Raw genomic sequence first — 6,808 nt, 5'->3', positions numbered from 1 at the left:
GGCACCCGCTAAGCCGTAAGTGCTTGAGCTGCATTATCTATCTCAAGAAGAAGCTTCCAGGATGCCTAGGTGGCTCAGTCAGTTAAGAGTCTGCTTCAGCTCAGGTCATGATCCCAGGGTCCTAGGATCGAGCCCCGCATTGGGCTCCTTGCTCAGGGTGGACTCTACTTCTGTACCTCCCTTCCCCTGCCCCTCCCCTACCCCTCCCCTGCCCCCCCCCCCCACGCACATGGGCTCTCTCTCTCTCATAAATAAATAAAATCTTTATTAAAAAAAAAAAGCTTCCTCCATGTCTTCTAACACATGAAATGCTGGTGGGAAGATTGTCTTCCCTTTTCCTTGCTGCCTATTAAAGCTCTCCTCATCCTGCACACTCCATCTCAAGTCCTACCTCTTCTAAGAAACTGGCCATGAGCACTCCAGTGCTTATCATCCCTCACCAAGCTGATCACCCCATCAGCCTGGTCTTCCATCACTTGTAACAAGAAGCATAGCATTTTGGTGCTCTGACTCACCTGTCCCTTTCTAGCTGCACTTCGACCTTATGATCTATCCCCCAGATAGTCTGACCACAATCAGCCTGGTCTCTCTGCCTGCAATTCCTGCCTGCTTCTGCTCCATCCTGGGCAGTGCGGACAGACTGGGTCTTCTCAAGTTCAGACTTGCATGTGTCACTTTATCACTCAAAAACTTGCAGTACCGGACTGTGCACACCGCTCCCGGGGAGTAGGGCTCAGCGCAGCGCGGTGCAGCTCAGCAGATGGGATCCGAGAGGGGAAGGGTGGGCTTCTCGAGAGCGTGGCAGCGGCAGCACCATGGAGAACGAATTTATGTATGATGATGATCAGAACACTAGTGAATGGCTTCTGCGCCACACTGAGCACAGACCTCAAGTGGCAGTCATCTGTGGTTCTGGGGTAGGAAATATGACCGATAAATTAACTGAGGCCCAGAGCTTTGACTACAGTGAGATACCAAACTTTTTCCAAAAGACATTGCCGGGTCATGCTGGTTGACTGGTGTCTGCGTTCCTGAATGGCCGAGCCTGTGTGATGGTGCAGGGCAGGTTCCCCATGCATGAAGGCTACTCGTGCTCGAAGGTGACATTCCCAGTGAGGATTTTCTTCCTTATGGGTGTGGACACCCTAGTGGTCACCAGTGCAGCTGGAGGACTCAACCCGGAGTTTGAGGTTGGAGATAATCATGCTGATCCATGGTCACGTCAGCCTACTTGGCTTCAGTGGTTTGGACCCTCTTAGAGGGTCTGATGTTGAAAGGTTTGGAGTTCGTGTCCCTGCCATGTCCAATGCCTCTGACCGGGATATGAGGCAGAAGGCTCGCAGTGCCTGGAAACAGATGGGGGAGCAGAGAGAGCGAAAGGAAGGTACCTGTGTGATGGGGGCAGGCCCCCCTTTTGAGGCTAGGGGCAGATGCTGTTGGCATGAGCACAGTACCAGAAGTTGTAGTTGGCAAGGCACTGTGGACTTCGAGTCTTTGGCTTCTCCCTCATCACTAACAAAGTCGTCCTGGATTATGACACCAAGGAGAAGGTCAATCATGAGGAAGTACTAGAGGCTGGGAAACAAGCTTCCCAGAAATTAGAACAGTTTGTCTCTCTTCTTAATGACCAGTATTCCACTGCCTACCAAAGCCAGCTAACCAGCCCTGGAGTGGTCTGGCCTCTCGTTAATGGGATCCAGGTAGCTACTACCTACTTTGGCCCCTTGCTGGGGTCACGTGCCTCTGCCCTTAAGTCGTAGGAGAAGGGAAAGGAAGATCCCTCTCCTTCACCTTCCCTGTTTCTCCCACCAGACCTTTGTGCACTGCCTCTTCTTGTGCTCAGTTGTCTCAAAGCAGTTATCACCCCCTGTTCTTCCCCCAGAGCTAGAGCCCAAGCCCTGCTGTGTATATGCCCCGGGTGTGACTTGGGCTGTTGAACTTGGCACAGTAACTACTGCTATCCTTTTGATACAACGCTTTCACATTCCTGGGGACTCAGTTCTGCCTCCTCCAAAACACTAGAGCCCACACAAGGGCCAGCCCAGTCCAATACCTCTTGGACTTTAGTATTACCATATTTTGAGAATAAAAAGAAAGATGGAGGAAAAAAAAACCCCAAACAAAAAACTTCCAGAGCCTAATCTTTAATTCACACCAATTTCTTTTTTTCTTCACCCCTCCCACCTTATTTTAGTAATCTCTACACCCGGTTGTGGGGCTTGAACTCATGATCCTGAGATCAAGAGTCACATGCTCTACCGACTGGGCCAGCCCAGGTGTCCTTAATCCACACCAATTTCACTCCCAGCAATTCATCCCAGACATATTGACCTACATGTGAAATGATGGCCGCCACACATACCGAGGGCTGGCTCACTGGCGGTAGCAGTGGATCGGAAGCAGCCTGCACACTCATCAATAAGGGCTTGGTTAATAAGATCTGGTACATTTGTAACTGTGGTTTTTAAGCCTGGTTGCACATTCAGGTCACCTGGGTGTGGTATATTAGGATGATCTCAAATTTTCTGCCACTTCTCCTAGGTAGAGTCTAATTCCCTTTCTCTTAAATAGGAATAGTCTCTTGTTTAGGGACTTGCTTGACCAATAGAAGGAGATCAAATAGATAGTCTGAGACCTTCAAGGCTGAGTTATAAGAAGCTTTGTAGCTTCTGTATTGGCCTCTCGGAACTTAAGCTCTGGGATGAGCCCGCTGCTATGTAAGAAGTCTGACGATCCTGAGGCCACCATACTGTGAGGAGACCCAAGTTAGCTTCATGAAGGGGGGTGGGTTGGAGGGAAAGAGAGAGAGAGAGTGCTTTATTCAGCCCCAGCCCAGGCCCTAGGCATATGAGTCGGGAAGCATTTTTGCATATTTTAGCCTCTGCAAATACGATGTGGACAGTAACCAAGGATTCCAGCTGATGTCCGAATCAAAGCCCCTGATCCATGGCTCCAATCAAACCATTCCTGCCATCTCTCAGCCATCCAGACCACCCCACCGAGGCCACCCCCCCGCCCCCAGTCACTGTGGAGCAGAGACAAGCTGTCCCCATGGTGTCCTGCCAGAATTCTTGGCCCTCCAAATTGTGAGCATAATAAAATGGTCATTGTTTTATGCTTCTTAACTTCTGAGGCAGTTTATTGCAGAGAGCGGATAGCTGGAACTCCTGGGGATCTTTCAAAATCTCCCCAGGCCATTCTAATGAACAAGCATGTTGAGAATCACTGGTCTATACAATTAAATGCTATCTATCCATTTGAAATGAATAAAGAAGCTCTCTTTGGGGTCACCTGGCTGGCTCAGTCGGTGGAGCATGTGACTCTTGATCTTGGGGTTGTGCATTTGAGATTACTAAAAAAATTAATAAATAAACTTAAAAAAAGAAGCTCTCTTTGTTCTGCTCTGGTATGATATCCAACTTATATTGTCAAGGGACAACTAGAAAGTTACTGGGACAATTTTTATACTATGCTACCATTTGTGTAGAAGAATTATGTAGGTATGGATTGCTTCTGGAATAATATATAAGAAAGTGGTAAATAACATTTTTGGTCACAGAGAGGGAGACTGGATGGCTGGGGATTTGAAAAAAAATTTTTTATACCCTATGATAGCTTTCATATTTTAAAACATGTATATGTACTGGTAAAGAAATTCTGCCTGTTGCTTACCAAATCCTTTAGCCTGACCTGGCCTCAAACTTCATTTATAGGCTTATTGTGCACTCCTCCGATTTTACACTAAAAACTGGCTGTGTTAAGCAGAATAATGTCTCCCCCACCCCCCACCCCGACTCGAGATGTCCTAATGCCTGGAACCTGTGAGGAAAACTTTACAGATGAGACCCAATTAAGTAGTTTGAGTTGAAGACGTAATCCTGGATGATGTGAGGGGCCCAGGGTAATCACAGGAGTCCTTGTGAGTGAGAGAGGGAGACAGAAGTCAGAGAAGGAGAGCTGGGGAAGTGAGAGGTTGGAGTGATGTGGTTGCTGACTTTGAAGATGAAGCTAAGAGGGGCCCTGAGGCAGGGAATGCAGGAGCCTCTGGAAGCTGGAAAAGGCAAGGAAACCGATCCTTCCCTCCCCAGAGCCTCCAGAACCAACGCAGCCCTGGGAACACCGAGATTTTAGTCCAGCAAGACCCATTTCAGACTTGTGACCTCTAGAACTGCAAGATAATCAATTTATGTTGTTTTAAACCACCAAGTTTGTGGTAATTTGTAACAAAAGCCATAGGAAACTAACACACCGGTGTTTCTCCAGATGGTGTTCAAAGAAACAGGCCTTTTGAGGGAATACTAATGAAAACAATTAAAAAGTTCTCGGAAGTAAAAAAAAATCACAAAACAAAACAAACCCAACAGATTATTATAGTTTTTAATCAAGTTAAATGAAATATAATTTACACACAAGATGTACAGCAAAATATATGCATTTTTTTAAAGATTTTATTTATTTATTTGACAGAGGGAGAGAGAGAGCACAAGTAGGCAGACAGGCAGGCAGTGGGAGAGGGAGAAGCAGGCTCCCCACCGAGCACAGAGCCCGATGTGGGGTTCGATCCCAGGACCCCGGGATCATGACCCGAGCTGAAGGCGGACGCTTAACCAACTGAGCCACCCAGGTGCCCCAAAATATATGCATTTTATGTGTACAGGTCAATGAGTTTGACATATATATACATCCACGTAATCTACCATCCCAGTCAAGATATAGAACATGTCCATTACGTGACAAATGTTTCCTTGTGCCCTTTCCTCTCCCTGCAGCATGTCCCTTATAACCACTGACTTGCTTTTTTCACTAGACAAATAATTTTTTTTAAAAGATTTTATTTATTTATCTGACAGAGAGAGAGACACAGCGAGAGAGGGAAAACAAGCAGGGGTAGTGGGAGAGGGAGAAGCAGGCTTCCTGCTGAGCAGGGAGCCTGATGCTGGACTCGATCCCAGGACCCTGGGATCATGAACTGAGCCGAAGGCAGATGCCCAATGACTGAGCCACCCAGGCACCTGATAAATAATTTTTTTAAAGATTTTATTTATTTTTAGAGAGAGAGAGAGTAGGGGGAGGAGCAGAGCAGGAGGGAACGAGAATCTCAAGCAGGCTTGGCACTGAGCACGGAGCCCAAATGGGGGCTCGATCCCACGACCGCGAGATCATGACCTGAGCTGAAAACCAAGAGTCGGACGCTTAACTGACTGAGCCACCCAGGTGCCCCTAGACAAATTATTTTTAACTGTGGGGTTTCACAGGATCTTTAATATATTGAGACGGTTGTGAATGTCCAAGGAGACGTGCTGTGATGGGAGGTTGCATCTCTACGTTGTTTTTGACCATGGGTCCTTTTGTTCTGCAGCATCTCACAGGATGCTTGAGAAATGCTTTCCTGCTCACCTGCTCAGCTCAGGCATTTCCTCCCTCTTGGAGTGCCCATCTCTCTCCTTCGAAAATGTACTCATGGATGAGAGCCTCCATGAAGTAGATCTTTCCCTCAGCTAAGTCTTATATTCTTTGTTTCTCATCTCCTGCAGCACACACATTGCATAATGGTTAATATTATAGCAATATTATATTTGCATTATAGGTACATGGTTGTATAGTCTTTTCTGAGGGCAGTGCATGCTAGTTGCTTTACTGTTACATGATTACCAAGAAATGCTCAAGTGTGCATCAGAGTCAAAGAAGCTATGCTCCAAAGTAACTGTTGAGCTGCCCTGGACTTGGAGGCCTCACTTGTTAAAACGTTTTTAAACTCTGCTTCAGCAACCCTAAGTGCATGAATTTAATAGGCTGATGGTGAATGACTCCCTCATCTTCCTACCCCATATCCAGCCCAGCACATTCCTGAGTCCTATGGCTTTTTCTTCTGAGTGGTCTCTCCCATCCTTAGCTTCCTTTCTATGCCCTCTGTCAGTGTCCTTGTTCAGGTTCTTACCCTGTCTCACCGGCATTTATTACAACAGCTTCCTAGATGCTCTCTCCACCCTCAGTCTTGCTCCTCCTCTCATCTATGTTCCAGTCTGATGCCAAGAGCCCGATCTTGTTCTTCTGCCTAAAAACCTCAATGCAGTTGCCCATTGCTTATAAGATCACATTGGAACGGCAAACTTGGTCCTCCCCACATGGGACCCTTTGCCTCTTAAGCTTCACCTCGTGTTCTTCTTTTCCATGTCCCCTCCGTTCCAATGACTGTGGCTCCTCACAGCTTCCTGGGCACACTGTGTCCTTCCACGGGGCCATGTTGTTCCTTCAACTTGGGATGCCCTTCTCCTTCTCCATCTGGCAAACATCTGGTCATTGGAAGACTGTTCCAAATATCACCCCAGGAAGACTTCTCTTCTTCCCAAGGTGCAATGAAATCTTTTGCTTCATTACATGTCAGTAGTAACTGACATGTAATGTCTTTGGCATGGCTCTTACCCAATTGCGTCTCAATTATAATGTATCGGTTTCGATGCTGTCTCCCTTGCTACAGTGTGAGGTGTGTGAAACACAGGTGACCCACTTCATGTTTGTATCCCCAGCACCACCAGAATGTATTTGTGACCAATGATGACCAACGCTTACTGAGTTTTTACCATGTGCCAGGCATTGCTCTAAGTGTCTTTGTTAGCTTGGTTATTTCACTTATTTCTCACACAGCCCTATGAGGAAGATTCTGTTAATGTTTCTGTTTTGCAGAAGAGAAAACTGAGCCTTGGAGCCCTCAGAGACTTTCTGATACGGCTATTTCTGTCTGTTTCAAGTGGTAGAACTTGTATTTGAAAATGGGTTCATCCATTTGTTCTCCTAATACTAGCTATTA

General features: G+C 46.8%; 1 pseudogene; it reads left to right on the top strand.

The window, feature by feature from the left end:
- Nucleotides 1–815: 815 nt before the first annotated feature.
- Nucleotides 816–1,659, top strand: LOC118014781 (annotated as a pseudogene).
- Nucleotides 1,660–6,808: the final 5,149 nt, after the last annotated feature.

Source organism: Mirounga leonina, unplaced genomic scaffold (assembly GCF_011800145.1).
Source record: "Mirounga leonina isolate KUSES-001 unplaced genomic scaffold, KU_Mleo_1.0 Mir_165, whole genome shotgun sequence".
Classification (NCBI taxonomy): Eukaryota; Metazoa; Chordata; class Mammalia; order Carnivora; family Phocidae; genus Mirounga; species Mirounga leonina.
Note: the sequence above shows the minus strand (reverse complement) of the source record. Positions and strands in the feature narration are given on the sequence as shown.